We start from the raw sequence: 15,926 nt of genomic DNA on the forward strand, positions 1-15,926 counted from the left end.
ATTTCGCTCATCAGGGCAATCACTATGCAACTAATTCTTTGGGAACTGTTTAATTATTTCTACACACACATTTTTTTTCTTTGTCAAATTTTATTTTATACTTTAGTCATTTCCAAGCCAGGAAAATTCCACCAGCACTAATCGTCTGGCAGTGCCAACAGTTTACACATGCAGCTTTAACAACAAGATTTGAAGGTTTTGTTGTCTCACAAGTGGAACACAGAAAAAAAAACTACCGATGTGTACATTTCCTGCTGCAACCAAAACCAAGTGCAACAAACTGTTGAATGACAATGCAACATGGGAACAGAAGACAAAGCTGAATTATTTCAAACATGCTCATTCCTGTGTTGGTTGGCACATTGCTCTTCAATGTCAAAGCTCAAGTATGAAGAGGTAAGGTTAAAGCCCGCTCATTGTCAAAGTTGGTAAGCAAGAAATCGCCAAATGGTGGTTTTTCAATAATGGCTGGCATTTGGTGCTCACACCACAGCGCCTCTACATCCTACGTGCTTTAACGGCCGGCAACCCAAGTTGGAAACATACTTCATGCCAATGCAAATACAGAGCTCGTGTTTCTCGTATGTGTGCCTTTGTCATCCTGTCTACATTATTTTTACATTGTCCCACCATAGTAACTGTCTATTCACACTGGAGCATCACTATTTAGCAGTAGTGCACCAACTAGCATAATAATCATTTCTACATCCAACTGGGTCCTCTTTTTTCTATCTTGAAAGACCAACAAAAGCAACGCCCAGGTTCGATGTACGTGTGCCATTGTGGTCCTGTCCAAAAGCATTCTGGAGCACTCAGATCCCCTATGGCATTCACAAAACGTCCATCACTGAGTTCCTCTCCCGCACTTCTGCACAAAACACGAGCGCTAGAGCTCACAAGCGTTGAGCACATGGAAATAATTAGGTCGGCGTAGCTTTCTGTCGCAAGTGGGCGCGTAAGTGGCGCCGACAGTTTGCTGCCTGCGTGAACGCAGCAGGGCATTTGGTGCACTTGAAGGGTTTCTCCCCACTGTGCGTTCGCATGTGGTCTTTCATGTGGGTCACGTGAGGCGTAGTGTACGGGCAGAGGACGCACAGCAGCGGTTCTCTACACTTGGAAGTCTTCCTTCTCCGAACGTCGGCGCCTTTACTGGCGTTCCCGATGACTTGGCGAAACTTGCGTGGCTTGTTCGGTTCAGTCGTGCCTGCCTCTTCGACATTCTCCCTCACCGTCCACCACTGGAGAAATGACCGCCCCTCACCTCGAGTGCTTCGTCCTGATGCAGCTGCGAAGAGAGAAGACACGAGTATTACACGGGAAGGGCCAAGCTACAGGGCAGAGTAGACATGTCAATGACAGTTAATCGCACTATTAGTCAGACACCTTCTAACTAAAGAAAACTTTGCGCTTACTAATGGTTTGTTCACGCTCACAGCACGAAAACATTTTCTTGGCTCGCATGGTTTGGCAAAACATGGCTGCTTGCCATATTTTATCTGGGAATAAATTGCAAACCACCACCATATGCGCATGACGCCATTATTATTGTGCTAGAGGGAGAACACATGCCTAGAAAAGCAATGTGTTCAAGTCGTCTATGTACTGTCATCCGTAATGCGACAGATTATTAAATAGCAGCAGAGCATCAAGTAACTGAGTAAAATAAATTACTTATGGGTTTTCTAAATTGCTCGTGTTCTAATACACAGACTAGAGCAGAGAAGCTCTGTTCTCAGACATTAGGAGGAAGCTTTAGCTAAGGAGCTCCTATCTAAACACATGGGAAAATATAAATATTTTTTGGCAACCACTGCACCAAATTTGGTGAGGTTTGTTGTACTTGAAAGAAAAAGTTAAATTCTAGTGACTGCTGAGGCGGAGTCTTTTAATTAGGCCGTCAATTTTTAAACAAATATTGTCAGAAATAAATTTTCAGAAAACAAAACTATCAAGTTTATAACTAACTAAGCAATGAAAAGTGACATCACAATTCCATAAAGTGTACCTAATAGTACATCTAAAGCAGACAACATTGATGTATTATAAATTGCAATGCCAAGTACTTTTGAAGCAGTGCAGGCCAGCTTGCGTGGCAATGTCAGGCATGAATAGCGTCAACACGTGGGACAGAGAACAAGACAAAATAACACGAGCAGTAATTTTCGATTCCAACTACACAGGGAAACCATCTCCTTGTGAAACAGTTGCCGTACAGGCATGCAGAGACACTTGACAAAAGCAACAGCATGAGTTGCAATGAATTCCTTGACCATAAACACACACTAGAAACAAACCACATAGCTTACAAAATGACAATGTGAAAAATAAAGAAAACACTGCAGGATAAAAGAAATATTACTGGTACTTTGGCTTAACATCATATCTTACGAAACAGTCATACAAAGTGACAAAAGCAACAAAAAGACATGACTAAATGTTTATGGGGTTCACTATTTCTGTAATACAGACGTCACCCAAACAGTGGTAATGCCACTGCATTTCACTTTTTGAAACATTCATTCAAGACACAAGGAACTTGCATGGCAAGTCAATGCCATGTCCTGCAAGACACATTATTTCTTGAATATTTTCTGCATTTTACAGCTTTGTTAATGAAGGCGACTAATAGTATGACTGCTTGTAATTTATTCCATTACAACTGCTCTTTACATTCTTACATACACTTTATACAAGAGTTTGCATTACAGTCACTGAGTTTGGGACCTCCTCCTGAATAGCATTATATTGCAACATACACTTTCGTTAATATGCTCTTAAAATTATAATTAAAAAAAAGAAGAAAGCGAGTATGCTTTTGCGTATAAGCCTGTGTGCTGCGCATAAAACCATGTTGTCACAGCCTCAAACCACGCTTTTCTGACACACCAACTTCCCAATCTTCATTCTTGAGTGGCTCAGAAAGACAGCCTTAATGCACCAAATGCGTACTGTGCAGGGATGTCCACACTTCATGCAACCTTGTCATAACAAAGTCCCATCCAACATCTTCATTATATTCAATATTACAAGTACATATTTCTTACACACTGATATTATCTGTGTACATTGCCTGGATTGAGTGTTGAAATTAGATGTTTCAAATAGAGCGCAATTAAACAGAATTTTCAAAATGGGGGATGCATTAAAATTTTACTGCTTCCAAATTTGCCATTTAAACAACCCCCAAGACACTAGTAAAAAAGTAACGAATTTTTCTTATCCTTCTGAAACTCGTCATTAGTGGCAAAGCATGCCCACCTCAACTAGAAACTTGCCAAAAGTGCCGTGTTTGCTACGCTCATACCTTTTTATTAAAAATATCTCTATAGTATAAAAAAAACACCCTGTATTTAACAAAAGTTAGAACTGCTGTTCTGAAATTTTATAAAATTGAAGAAAGGGCAACAACTGAATCCCCTAACTGCAAATGTTCATTGCTGATTTTATGCACATTATTATCGGCAAAAAAATGCTCTTCCTTTCCTTGAAAAACTTTTTTCACTCGCGCATTAGCTATGCTCTGCCAAGGATTGGGCACAGACAAGGCAGGCACAGTAGCAGACGAAGCAGTCGTCGCCACCCTAAACGGAGCGGTGGGCAATAAAGACAGAGGCACCCTAGTGAAATGTGGCGGGCAACATCATCTAGGGGTTTTACATTTTATAATGTACTGCAGGAAACCTGTAAGGTGCAAAAAAAAAAGGAGAGACACGACAAAAAGGAAGGCAGACTGTTCGCACTCTTTCCTCTCACATCTTTCTTTTTTTCTGCACCTTACAGTGAAAGTTTTGTGTAGCACACTAAAAAGTCAGTATGAACCAACTAGCCTGCCGAAAAAGTACATCTGGGGAGATGGGGGGTTGCAGGAAACCGAGCTTTGAGTCATGGGACAGAACTATTCTTGCTCATTGATAAAAGCTCTTGTGGCATCACGTGCGCTTCCATCAATAGAAGCACTTTCTGGGGCGCTTCAGACAGCACCGATGCAGAAGACAGTGCAAAACTGAGGAACAAGCTAAGTACAGGGTCATACACACTTGGAAAAACCATCGCACCCGTACATATTAAATATGATAATTTATTTTATATGTATTGCTGGCAACAACCATGGAATAACAATGAAGAGCAGGGTGGCCAGAAAAAAAAGAACAGTTAGAATGAAAGACAATACACAAGCTTAATGTGATGCCTAGGTTCCTTAAGGTGTGAAAGACAATACACAAGCTTAATGTGATGCCTACGTTCCTTAAGGCGTAATAAACGAAAAGAGATCAAGCATAAAACACTGATCATTGAACACTGAAACAACTACACAATCTCGTAATTATTAGAAACATATCCTCATGCAAAAATGTGTTTGCATTCCATTGAGGGTGTTTATGGTAGGCCGTGAGACCTAGCTATGGCACCATCTTTTCAACACTATATACTTTTTAAAAGCAACTCACATATATGATTTCTGTTTGCTCAAACATAAAAACCGTTTACCTCCCACTACTGCAGATAATACATCCAGCAGATACGTTTGCCAACAGAAATGTGAGCAAACCCCCACCAGCTGCAGTAATTACAGCAAACAAATGTTAAGTTATCAAGTTCAATCAAGAATGTCACTTGTGCACGTGTTGTAAGAAGGCCATTAAACTGTCCTGTACTGAACAGACATAGGGTACTGCTTTCAGTGAATGCCCTCGCTGTATCCTACAGAAATATTTTACCAGTGATCAGTTAACTTGGTTACAATAATAGATTACTACATATTTTGTGTGCATCATGTATCAAAGCATTTTCAGTTATTAGTTTCTGCTTCAGTGCATATATAAAATTTAAAACTGTTTTGTGCATTTCATCGGAAAGTTTGATTTATATAGGTACTACATTTGATGTAGAATTTTGTGCACTGTTCAAAACTACGTACAGGTAACTCGGGCCCAGCTAGACACAAAGCTTTTTGTCTCGGCTCCCTCATTTCCTTGATCAAAGTGACAGTAAGTGCTAAATTTGAGTTCAAGTCTACTGCTTATTATAGGAAAGTCTTAACCACTTCACTTTTTCTTCTAGTCAACAGGCCTTGCTATACTGAATGGGTACACAATGTGGACACAAATTCTCGATTATGAAGTTGTACACAGGGTTCATTTAGATGCACCGAATGTTTAAATTAGAGCAATGCAAATCATGGCGCCATGATTGTTACAACTGAAGTGTCCATATTGGCAGTTTTTAGATAAAAATTTACGCACTTACGTGTCTAATCACTGATGTAAATTAAGTTATTAGTGACCTTAGGTGACGAGAAAATGAGCAGTTTGGAACCCGTCCTCAAAACTTATCTAGCTCAGTGAGAACGTTTTCGCTAAAGCCCAAATGCAACAAAATTTCCCTTCGACTAAACTTGTTACGAGTAGTGCATACCACTACAGCCATCTTCGCGAAGTTACAGGCTGCTAATCATACATATATTTCTTGTTAGCAGCCTTTAAACAGCACCTAGCAGACGACAAATGCACCCGGTAGTCGTCGCTATGACTCAAGTGCTAGCCTAAGATTTTTCAGCACGTCGCGGGCACTGCTTCATCTGTGAGGTCATGATAAGGAGCCGCTCACTCTAGGTCATCCGTCACTTATTGCGAGCAGCAGTGGTAGTGCTTTTTGCAGTTTTGGTATCAAGAACAGTTTTCCCAGCTTTTCAGGACGCTACCACTCAAATTTTGCAAGGCCTCAATATCTAAACCATCTTAAACTAGGCTTTTTACACGGTCCAAAATTGCATTGCAGTTGGCCTTTAAACAAGCCCCTGTAAGAACCATATGAACAATTATTTCACATAGGCTCTCTGAGAGTGAAACTGATGCAGAAGGAGGGCACCTGTGAGATTATTATCGCCGCCCTGCATTTTGTCATGCGGGCACGGTCACCACTGATACGGCACATCTTGCACTTGCGATGCACTCGTACTTGTGGATCCTTCATTTTCCCCTCTTCTTTGGTGCCAGTGCAATGTCTGGGTGCCAGTGGCACTATAAATTTATATCATTCCATCGTGCATCCTTTCTGCATTGCAAGAAGTTTTCAGCAGCAGGTGTTCGCTGCTATGCCCGTGTTATAGCCATTAACTGCTTACCATTAGAAAAATAAAGTGACAAGAGAAATACGAAAGCAGACCAATCTCAAGGCGCTATTCATTATGTGTCAGTTTTGCTTTCAGAGAGCCTTTGAGTGAGAAATATTTGTTCGTGTAGCCCTGACAGGAGATTGTCTAATAAAAATTTCTTTGCACAGCTAGATAATGTCAAAGATGGGCTCCAAACTGCTCTTTTGCAGCCACCCAAGATTGATAATTAAAAGTCATTGTAACTTTCTTAATCGCACACATAACACTATAACTTATTCCTTACCTAGAGGCTGTCAAGCTGGACACTTGGTCAGTAACGATAATGTCACAGTGATTATTAAAGCTATAATTTTTTTTTTTACTTTGGTGCAGTTAAATAAATGGTGGTATAAAATGTAAAGCTTGCATACTTTCTACAAATGGACAAGTGGTAATAAACAGTACTCAAACAAGAGAGATGTCACTGGAGGAAACATTTTGACAAGTGGACATATCAGGGTAACAGATATTGCCATGATGAAGAGAAGTCTGTTCGTAATAACATTAGCTCAAGTTGCCCTGACGTCCAAGCGCATGCATTCTCGACTGGTAATAGCATTCAAAGCATATTTCAAAAGCCAGCAGAACATCAGGTACTGACTTCGTGAACAGAAATAAACCACAGAAACAAAATTTTAAGAGCTATGTCCATGCCTTGGCTTACACATTATAAAAAGATAAAGGTTGAAAACAAACTGCAGGCAATCATGCAGTCACGTGATTTTGCAATAAATCTCCAGACTTGATACTGAGTTGGACCATGGCTACACAATGTTTCATCACCATGCAAGTTAAGGGAAGCAATTCAATGTAGGCCTAACAGAAACCCATTGCCTCTCAAAATCTACTATTCCATAACGTGAAATAAACTGAATCAAGAGACAGAGACGCTGTCTTTAATAGAATGATCTAGATGTTTGCCCGGTTGATGGAGAGATGGTACGCCATGCATTGGGTTAAAGGTTATGATATACACAGTAAACTGAACTGAGTGTCATCAAAATGCCATCTGTTAAATTTCAATTTTAGCTGGTCACAACACATCCAAGCAGCTTGCTCTGTGAAGTACAGTATGCATGACCACAAAAATTAACCAGGAAATTTACTGCCTTATGTAACTCTGAAATAAGTGCTGATGGACAGCATTGAGTTCCGACTGTTCACTTTCATTATGGTCCGATGGAGGATCATGCTACAATCAGCACAAAACAATGACTTAATAAAAGGGTTAATTTTATGCACATACAATGCAAAATGTGCAAGATAGCGGCCACCATTATAACAAGTGTGTACAGGTCTACACAGTACTGTGACAAGCGGCAAGAGTTCGGGAACACAAGACAAGGTTCTACAAAAAAATGCCAAGTTGGACCTGCTGGTACATGTTAAAGTTAAATAGAGTAACAGAGCATTGGAATGGACGAACAGAAGGAAATGGACAAAGCATTGTCCGTTTTCTTCTGTTCATCTTGTCCCATGCACTGTTACTCTAAGACAAGGTTGGATTGCTTTTAAAAATTTTCAGCTCATCGAGAAATGTGCTTTTTCCAGAACTTTTTCAAGATCTGAGCAATATTGCCACTGAATGCAGCCAATTTGCAAATTCTTATATCTCGCCTCACTGCTGCCTGCAATGCGACCACTTTCTGAGCACCTGCTCTGTAGTGAATTCAAGTGGAAAATACAGAGTTTTAGCTTGTCTGCAAGAACTTCTAACCGTTTACGTATTAATTTATTCGTAGAGCTGCGGACAGCAGCAGCAATGCTGGCAGTAACACCTCGTGATGATTTATCCAACTACATTTTGAAAAATGTTTGCGCCACATCAGCGGTATCGTCAAAGTAAAATAATAAAGGTGCTGCATTTTACAATTATTTCGCTAGCAAAGCTTTGTAACAGTGGCAAGCGGTATACAACATTTATTTCACGAAACGCGCCGACTTAAACTCACTACACGAAGAGACAAAACGAAAACTTGCGTTCTCGAGTTGTCTCCACGTGTTGTGCTTTTCGAAAAGCTTGCTTCCTTACCGAAATTTAAATGCAACTAGCCTTATTTATTGCTCTGTTGAATATAACATGTCACTGTAGCATTAGCTTTGTTTCATGGTTAGACTGTGCGACACCAGGTGTTGCTACCAGCATTGTTGCTGCCATGCACTTTTCCGCTATCCCCCCAAACATGTCAATACTTATTTATTTACAAACACTATCAGTCCTGTTTATGATACAGCATAGGAGTGATACTACACAGCTAAAAAAATTGCAATAAACACTCTTGGTGTAACACAAGCGACCTATATGTGGCATACATTGGTAACACAAATAATCAATAACAATAGACTCACACTCAGTGTAACAGAAATTAAGTACAGCATGATAAGGTACTAGTCAAGATGCTGAGGTGCCAGTAACTATAGAGAACAACGAAAGATAATCCTTCATGGCTTTCTACATTTGCAACGATTGGTAGTAGCCTGTTCCAGTCTCATGCTCATAAGAAAAACTAATAGTGACAGCATCCTTTTGAGAACCATTCTTCTTCTGCACGTCTTATGTTTTGTTTGCCTCTTGTAACCCGCGACACACTGTTTCTTTCATGTATCAGCTTCTATCAATTACTACATTGTTGCCTATTATACTGTGAAAGAGAATAAGCCCTTCTTGCTTCTTGCATTTGAGAGGTGGTAAGTTTGCATTCTGATAAAGTGAAAATAGTGAGTAGTTTCTGTGTTTACAATAGTAAATAAAATGCAGTGAACACTGTTGTACCTGTTCCAGTTTTATAAGTGTCTTAAAGTGTGGATCATAAGCCCGACATGCATATTCAATGATCGATCTTAACATTTTTTGCAAGCTGTTAGCTTCACGTCTGGCAAAGCGTACTTAGGCGTTCGTATACTGTAGCCCTAATCTTTAGTTAGTTTTGCCAACTATTTAATCAATTAGTTGTACAGGTTAAATCCTGTGTACAGGGGTCCCAACCCAAAACTTGTAGTCCGTTACTCTTGGCAGTTGTTTCCCTTTTAAGGTGTTCGCAAAGTTTAACAGCCGGATTCTGTGGGTGACTGTCATGTATACTGTTTTGCTTTCATTTAGGGACATTTGTCATTCAGCTCAACAATTGTATATACAGTAGAACCTTGTTCATCCATTTTGGGGAAAAAACGCAGGAAAAGACGTGCTATCCGAGAAAACGTCCGATCCAAAGTAACAAAACAATCCGACAGACTCGATTGTATAGTTGAAATCTACTTAATGCGAAGTGTTGTGCGCATCGTTGCACACGAGGCACGAGACGCTCACACGCGTCGAGCTGATGAGTCTTCGGCGGCCCCAGACACGTCTAGTTTTCCTATTGCGCAGTGTTTTAAGATGGCGATGGGAAACCGAAACGAAATCGAGCTGGTGACTGACGCGGGATGCCGCCGAAGCACAACGCGACGCTCACATCGTGCCGCCTGCTGCAGGAAACGGCGGCGCGTATGGATTTTCACCTACTAAATGCGTGCAGTACGCTACCAACGACACTACATCATACGCACTGTAAAACAAATAGGTGAAGATGCTTATTGCAATATGCTTGGCGGCAATGGTGATGCGACGACCTAGGAGGAGATTTGTTGGTACTGGAATAAGAGGTCGAGTGCATGCTGGCGTTTTTATGCGAGACGGGCGGGCGAGCATTGCAGGGAAGCTGATGTGGCAGGCTGCTATATACGGTTCTCGATTGCACGCGCCTCAAGCATTTTCTTGTTTGCAGGGGTCCTAGCGGGCAGACAATTGTGTTTCCGGGAACGCATGAACCAGTAAAAATAAAGCGTAACTCCATTAGGTCACTGTGTTGTTGATCGCGAACGTTGGCACTGGGGAAATCGTACGTAACAGGATCGTATCAACGAGGTTCTACTGTATTAGTTTAATAACTGTTCAACAGAATTTCTTCACTTCTTGCCTTGTCATCAGTATATAAGATGCAATTATTTATGGACAAGCTAAAACCCTCTACTATTTGCAAGATCGGTTCTAGCAGCAAATAGTCTGCAGAAAATTTGTGGTCGCACCTTCGGTCAGCAATAAGGACAACCGCAATTCAAACCACAAGGACATGGCGTGGCACTTGCATGGCTAGCAAACAAACACTATAACCAACAACTGTACAGTGTTGTCTCCTCTGCCTCCTATCATCGTGCCATGTCGCCTGCGCTACAATAAATTAGAAGACGACCTAACAGACCCATACAGCTACCCTCATCTATAAATGTTTACTTCGCATGTGGCGCCGACAGCTTGTCATCTTTGTGAATGTAGCCGAACACATCATGCACTTGAAGGGCCTCTCTCCACTGTGAGTCCTCATGTGGTCTGTGAAGTGGTTTGTATAGCGCGTTGCGTATGGGCAGAGGTCACAGTGGAGAGGCTCCCTCCGCATGCCGATCGTGCGAGCTCGAGATCCACTTTCTCCAATGCCTTGGATGATACGATGCCCGTCTGGCCCGGACTGATTTGCCTCCTTGGGAATATAGAAAAGAACTGAAGCTCCGTCGCCAGCATCACTCGTTGCTGCTGCATCTGTGGGAGACAATGCCAGTGCTTCAATGAAGGAACGAAGTTAAGCCGAGCACCAAAATGAACACAACAGATGTAAGATGACTGATTAAGCACATAAAGGGACTGAAATGTGATGTTCGTGGTATCTGCTTTTTTTTTTTACTTTTTTTTTTACTAAAGCATTATAAGTGGACTTCATCTACTTTAGAGGTATCTAACAAAAAAATGTTGAGCATACGTGAATGCATCAGCGTGCAGTAAATGGCAAGTTTGGAAGAGATACGAGGTACAGAAGCGTCCCTTTGTTAAATAGAGTGTGCGAGGTCACTCTTGATGCACACACGCACAGCTATCGAGACGTCAATCTAACTAAGCATACTTGGAGAGCAATGCTAAGTTAGAACCTAGTTTTTTTTTTCTCCATGCCAAATGTACAGTCCATAGTGGCCAAACCTTGAGTAAACTCTTCCTATCTGAAGTCAGGATCGTGTTTATGGAGGCCTATGCTCGATGCAGTGGCATGTGAGGGAGGCCAACAATTGCGATTCCTGCTGCAAGATATCCTTTTGCTCATCAAGGCAATAATCATGCAACTTATTCTTTCAAACTGTTCAATTATTTCTGCGATATATGTTTTTTCCTTCTGTCAATTGCATTTTATACAAGGTGGTTAGGCTAAGTTGTGCCAAACTTTAAAAAACCCACATGTGAGTTACGAGAATGCAACCAACTTCTAGCAACACATATTTAGTTGTTAATCTCTTTAAATATCATTTACCTAGTAAGTGAAATAAGTAGCAAATAAGTAGCCATCGGCATATGAGGCATACTCAATATGCAGCAATGCAGAACAAAAATGTAGCTCAGAAAATCAATGCACTTCGTGCAGTGTTGATCTGATGACTTGAAAGTTACTGCATGAAACAGTTTCTAGAAAGGATTACTTCTCGACCTAAAGACTTCAAAATTCCTTCCACAACCTTGCCTCACTGAAACCTGTCACCCCTCCCTTCACTGTCTTGAAACCTTAAGGGTCCACCTTTTAGGGCATCATTGTTTTTTTTTTTTTTAACACAAGAATAGCTCTCTCCCATCTCGCAGTTATAGCCTCACTCTAAAGCTTTGTGTCAAGTAATTTATCAGGAGTGCCATGCACATTCAAGTGTAGCATAGCATTCCCAACATGAAAGCAACACACTCGCAACATTAAAGGAAATTCACGCGAGACCGAACCATTAGCCTCTGCAACAAAACTGCACATTATAAAGAGCGAGCAACTGAAACTTTCCATTGCGCAAAATTTAATCAACCTATAATGTACGATAGGCACAATTCCATAAGTAGGCTTTCCTACGCATCTCACTTGCCCTAAATAACATGGCTGACTTCCAACTAGCCGCAGTGTTGACATTACAGTACGATTTCCAAGAGCATGGATGACACGAGGAGTGAAGCATGGCAGGGATAGTCACTACCCACTACACGCTGATACCTTATTTACCTTTCTAGATCAACGTCTGCCATATTGATTAGGTCAAACAAGATGCATGGGGAAGCACACATAGAGAATTCAAAGAAGCATGTCCTAAATCCACTTTAGGAGTATGCATTTTTCATTGAGATTTTTCATAGAAGATGCCATTAGCAGTTTTTAGGGAAGTTGGGATGTTGTTTCAGACAGAGAAAGATATGATAACACCGGTGATCATGCTACGACAAAAAAAGGTTGCACAAGCTGACTAGACATCACGCAATCTGAATCCCGGACATAAAATAAACACCTCCAAGAAATGTGAATTAGGAATACACACAAAGACACAGAGATGTTTGAGCAATGTGATTTTGGAAAAGAGAAAAACAAATAAATGCCTCCCCCAAGGCTTTTCATCATTTGCAACATAGCTTGCAACAGTCGTATCGCCAGTTTCACATTACTGGGCAATGTCCTCATTCACATCAATTTACTACGAAAGATGAAGCCGGCACTCAAAGCAAAAATGCACAAACAATCAAATCACACCACAGTTCACTTCCTCGTGCCGATTCACCCAAAAATTGGTTCCGACACTCGAAGCAAAAACACCGCACAGCACAAAATTCTGGCACGGATCACATCAGCGCTTGTAGGTGCAGACGTGGCGTTGACAGGGCGCCTTCTGCTTGAATGCATGCAGTCATGTAGTGCACATTAAAGGTTTCTCTCTGCTAAATGTACATGTGGTCTTGCATGTGCGATGCAATGTGCAGCACGGTGTGGGCACAAATTGCACAAAGTACAGCTCCTTCCTTCCCACAAGTTCTGCATCGGTGAGTGCTGATTGCTCTCCCACTTTAAAAAAAAAATCAGCACTCGCGTGGCTGCATCTTGTCCATCTTGGATGTGTCCTCGGTGACCAACACTGACCACCATTGGTGGAAGAAGCTCTGCCAAGTCTACTTTCTGCTACCTTGCCTGTGAACGAAGCAATAATAAAGGACAACAGTATTATACCATGGAAAAGCCAAAGTTTAGTAATGAACACAATCGTTACAGACCACCACTCGCCCAAAACTTTTCACTGATGGGTAGGACTTACCCGTGGTTAAATAGCTTCAAGCAAACTATCAAATTAAAAGAAAAATAAGCTGTCCTCATGTTACAGCGAGCTGCCAAGTGAAAGCTTCGTGCACATTTTGTTTCTCTGTCACTCAACTTTACTGCCACTATCACAAAGTTGGTAAATTTCACTCGTGTAGAATAACTTGCAAAGAAGCAGAGCTAATAAAGTCAATGCATGTGTTACAGTCACGGTGGTGGAACAACCATTAAACCCTTTGGCACAGGCCTATACCAGATACAGTCTCAAGTTTACCTGAAATAATTTTACAAATTTAGTAATCCTGGCTTTATCCTGGCTTTAGTTGAGGTTAAAATTACCAAACTAGTATATCACACTGTCAAGCCGCTTCTATTCGACTTGTAACAGGTGTTGCGTTTCAAGCATGCTTCATGCAGACGAGGAAAAGAGTTTGTGGAACTAGAAGACATCAATAATACCACGTTCCAGAAAGTGTGCGGCTAAATAAAAGTTACAGGAGAAACATCAACAGATCTTGTGTAATATGCAAAATCTGTCCTGCATAACTTTGCTGTGAAACATGTGAAAGCTGAATCAATGACAACCACAGAATCTGCTTTTCCAATTGTGCAAAGTTTCAAGGAAGGTCCCCACTCATAAAAAAAAATGTCACCAGTAGAGCACACATATTACATAGTTGTTGGCACTGCCAACAGGTATTCTAAACAATTTGCAACTCGATGTTATACGAGGATTCTTTTTGATCCAAGGCAACATCCTTGTGCAAACTCCGTGCTATGCTGGTATGAGATATAACAAAGAGCAGTATAAATGGCACACACAAAAGAAAAGAAGCATGCAGCGGCATTATATTGAGGGTCAATTAGTACGTTGAAACATCCACTGTGGAGAAATGCAACAAAAGCTACAAAACCACAAATGAACTGATGGCATCGGCTATATCCGCATAGCCATGGCCACTCCACCGACTTTCAGGATGATGCTGATGGCGACGAGGACAGCGACAATGACAGCGTTCTTCAAGCTTTGGCTGCAGTTTTACTATCAAGGCAGCATCAACGGAAGGAGACTCACTCTTATGATTTCTTTGGTGCAGAATCTGCGCAATTTTCCACTAAAATGCCGTTTCAGAGCATGATGGCATAATTTGGCACAATTGACGCAGATGTTCCACCACTGCAGCCAAGAAAAGAGGCACTATAATCAGCGACAGGTCAAAAGCACAGCAGTAAGTCTGCCTCGGAGAGAACATGTACTATGCATGCACCAGTGTATCTGCCCGTCTATAGTGACCTTCCCCTTTCTTGTCATCCATGTCTCTCACATTCCCCCCCCCCCCTTTCCTCGAACACTTCCTTACCAGAAAAACCCTCACCCTGCTGGGGAAGCTTTCTATGCGCTGGGTGAGTGACGTGTTTGTGAAGAGATAAATTGGTCCATTCAGCTTTGCCTGGTACATGTCTTTGCCTTTCGCCACAATTTTATGCTTTGAAACTATCATCTTTGTTTATATTGGCTTTGTTTAGCTTTTTACCCACCCTGCTTGGACCTGTACACGGTTTGCAGTCAGGGTTCTCCCCACGGTGGGCGGCGGTGGCTTTGCCGCCCACCACTCCCGCCGACCGCCCACCTCTTTGGCTTCCTGTACTGTGGGACAACTTTCTGTGCCTATGCAGTGGAAGCTACGAGAGCGAGGGGCCAGCTTTCACAAGCGCGCTGTTACAGGTAAGCATGGACACCGGTGGGGAGTAGCCGCACACGATCGCGTGCCAGAAACAAAGGCCGGGAAGCTGGCGGTAAACGCGAACGATCGCGGTACTAGACCTCGGAAAGCGCGACCGTGTGGCATCCCCGATAGCACGGAAGTCGCATTTCAATGCGCACGTAGCTGGTACGGCCGCGGAAAGAAGCATGAAAGAAAAGAGGCGTGCACAGAAAGAAGGGCAAAACCCAATGCATCATTGTCACTGCAATAGAATTTTTAAAAAATAAACAAGAAAAGTCGCAGTTTCGGCCGAAAGGCGAAGCATCAACTGCGATAGCAAACTAGTGGACAGCTATACAAAGTAAGGATAGTAGTTTTATCGGTCGTATAAATTTGTAAACATAGCATACGAACTAAACAAGCATGGTTTCACGTGCGCCCAAACAAACATGAACTGCATCTCACTTGATCACCGTAGAAAGTCGCTGTCACAACACTGTAGAGAATAAGCGCGGCAGCAGCAGTGAGCGAATTGACCTTCGTCCCGCCACTCGCATTAACACGAATTAAGCCACGAAAACACAGCGCAGAAAGGAAGGACACTGCCCCCGCCGCAGATAGCTTTCAAGGTACAGCCGCCCGGACGGGAGCGCGCGGCGCAGTACCCGGCCTCCCTGTACAATCGGTCCTGAGAAAACCCGTCCTGTACAATCTTCCTTTCATACATAGCAGGCAACGATCGGCTAGGATACATCTCTCACAGCTTGCATTCACAACCAAAATAAAATAGCGCATTACATATGAAAAGATATGCAGGATCATAACCTTTAATGTTATATTAAGTCTCATACTAAGTTGCAAAATTTTGCAGTTATTACATGGAAGGCGTCGCAGATCTAAACTTATTTACCACCACACAAATGAATGTGTTTCTGA

At 41.9% G+C, this 15,926-nt stretch overlaps 1 long non-coding RNA gene across 2 annotated transcripts in view; it reads right to left on the minus strand.

The window, feature by feature from the left end:
* Window positions 1-70: 70 nt before the first annotated feature.
* Window positions 71-15,926, minus strand: part of LOC125940662 (uncharacterized) — a 24,516-nt gene continuing 8,660 nt past the window's right edge. The window contains exons 1-2 of one of the 2 annotated variants that reach the window (XR_007463861.1): window positions 14,360-14,577; window positions 71-13,158 (exon numbers count right to left, since the gene is read on the minus strand). This is a non-coding gene — a long non-coding RNA (uncharacterized LOC125940662). Of the gene's footprint in view, window positions 13,159-14,359; window positions 14,578-15,926 lie in introns of those variants that run through there. The other variant, XR_007463860.1, reaches the window with a different exon arrangement.

This window comes from Dermacentor silvarum, chromosome 10 (genome assembly GCF_013339745.2).
Source record: "Dermacentor silvarum isolate Dsil-2018 chromosome 10, BIME_Dsil_1.4, whole genome shotgun sequence".
NCBI classification, from domain to species: domain Eukaryota; kingdom Metazoa; phylum Arthropoda; class Arachnida; order Ixodida; family Ixodidae; genus Dermacentor; species Dermacentor silvarum.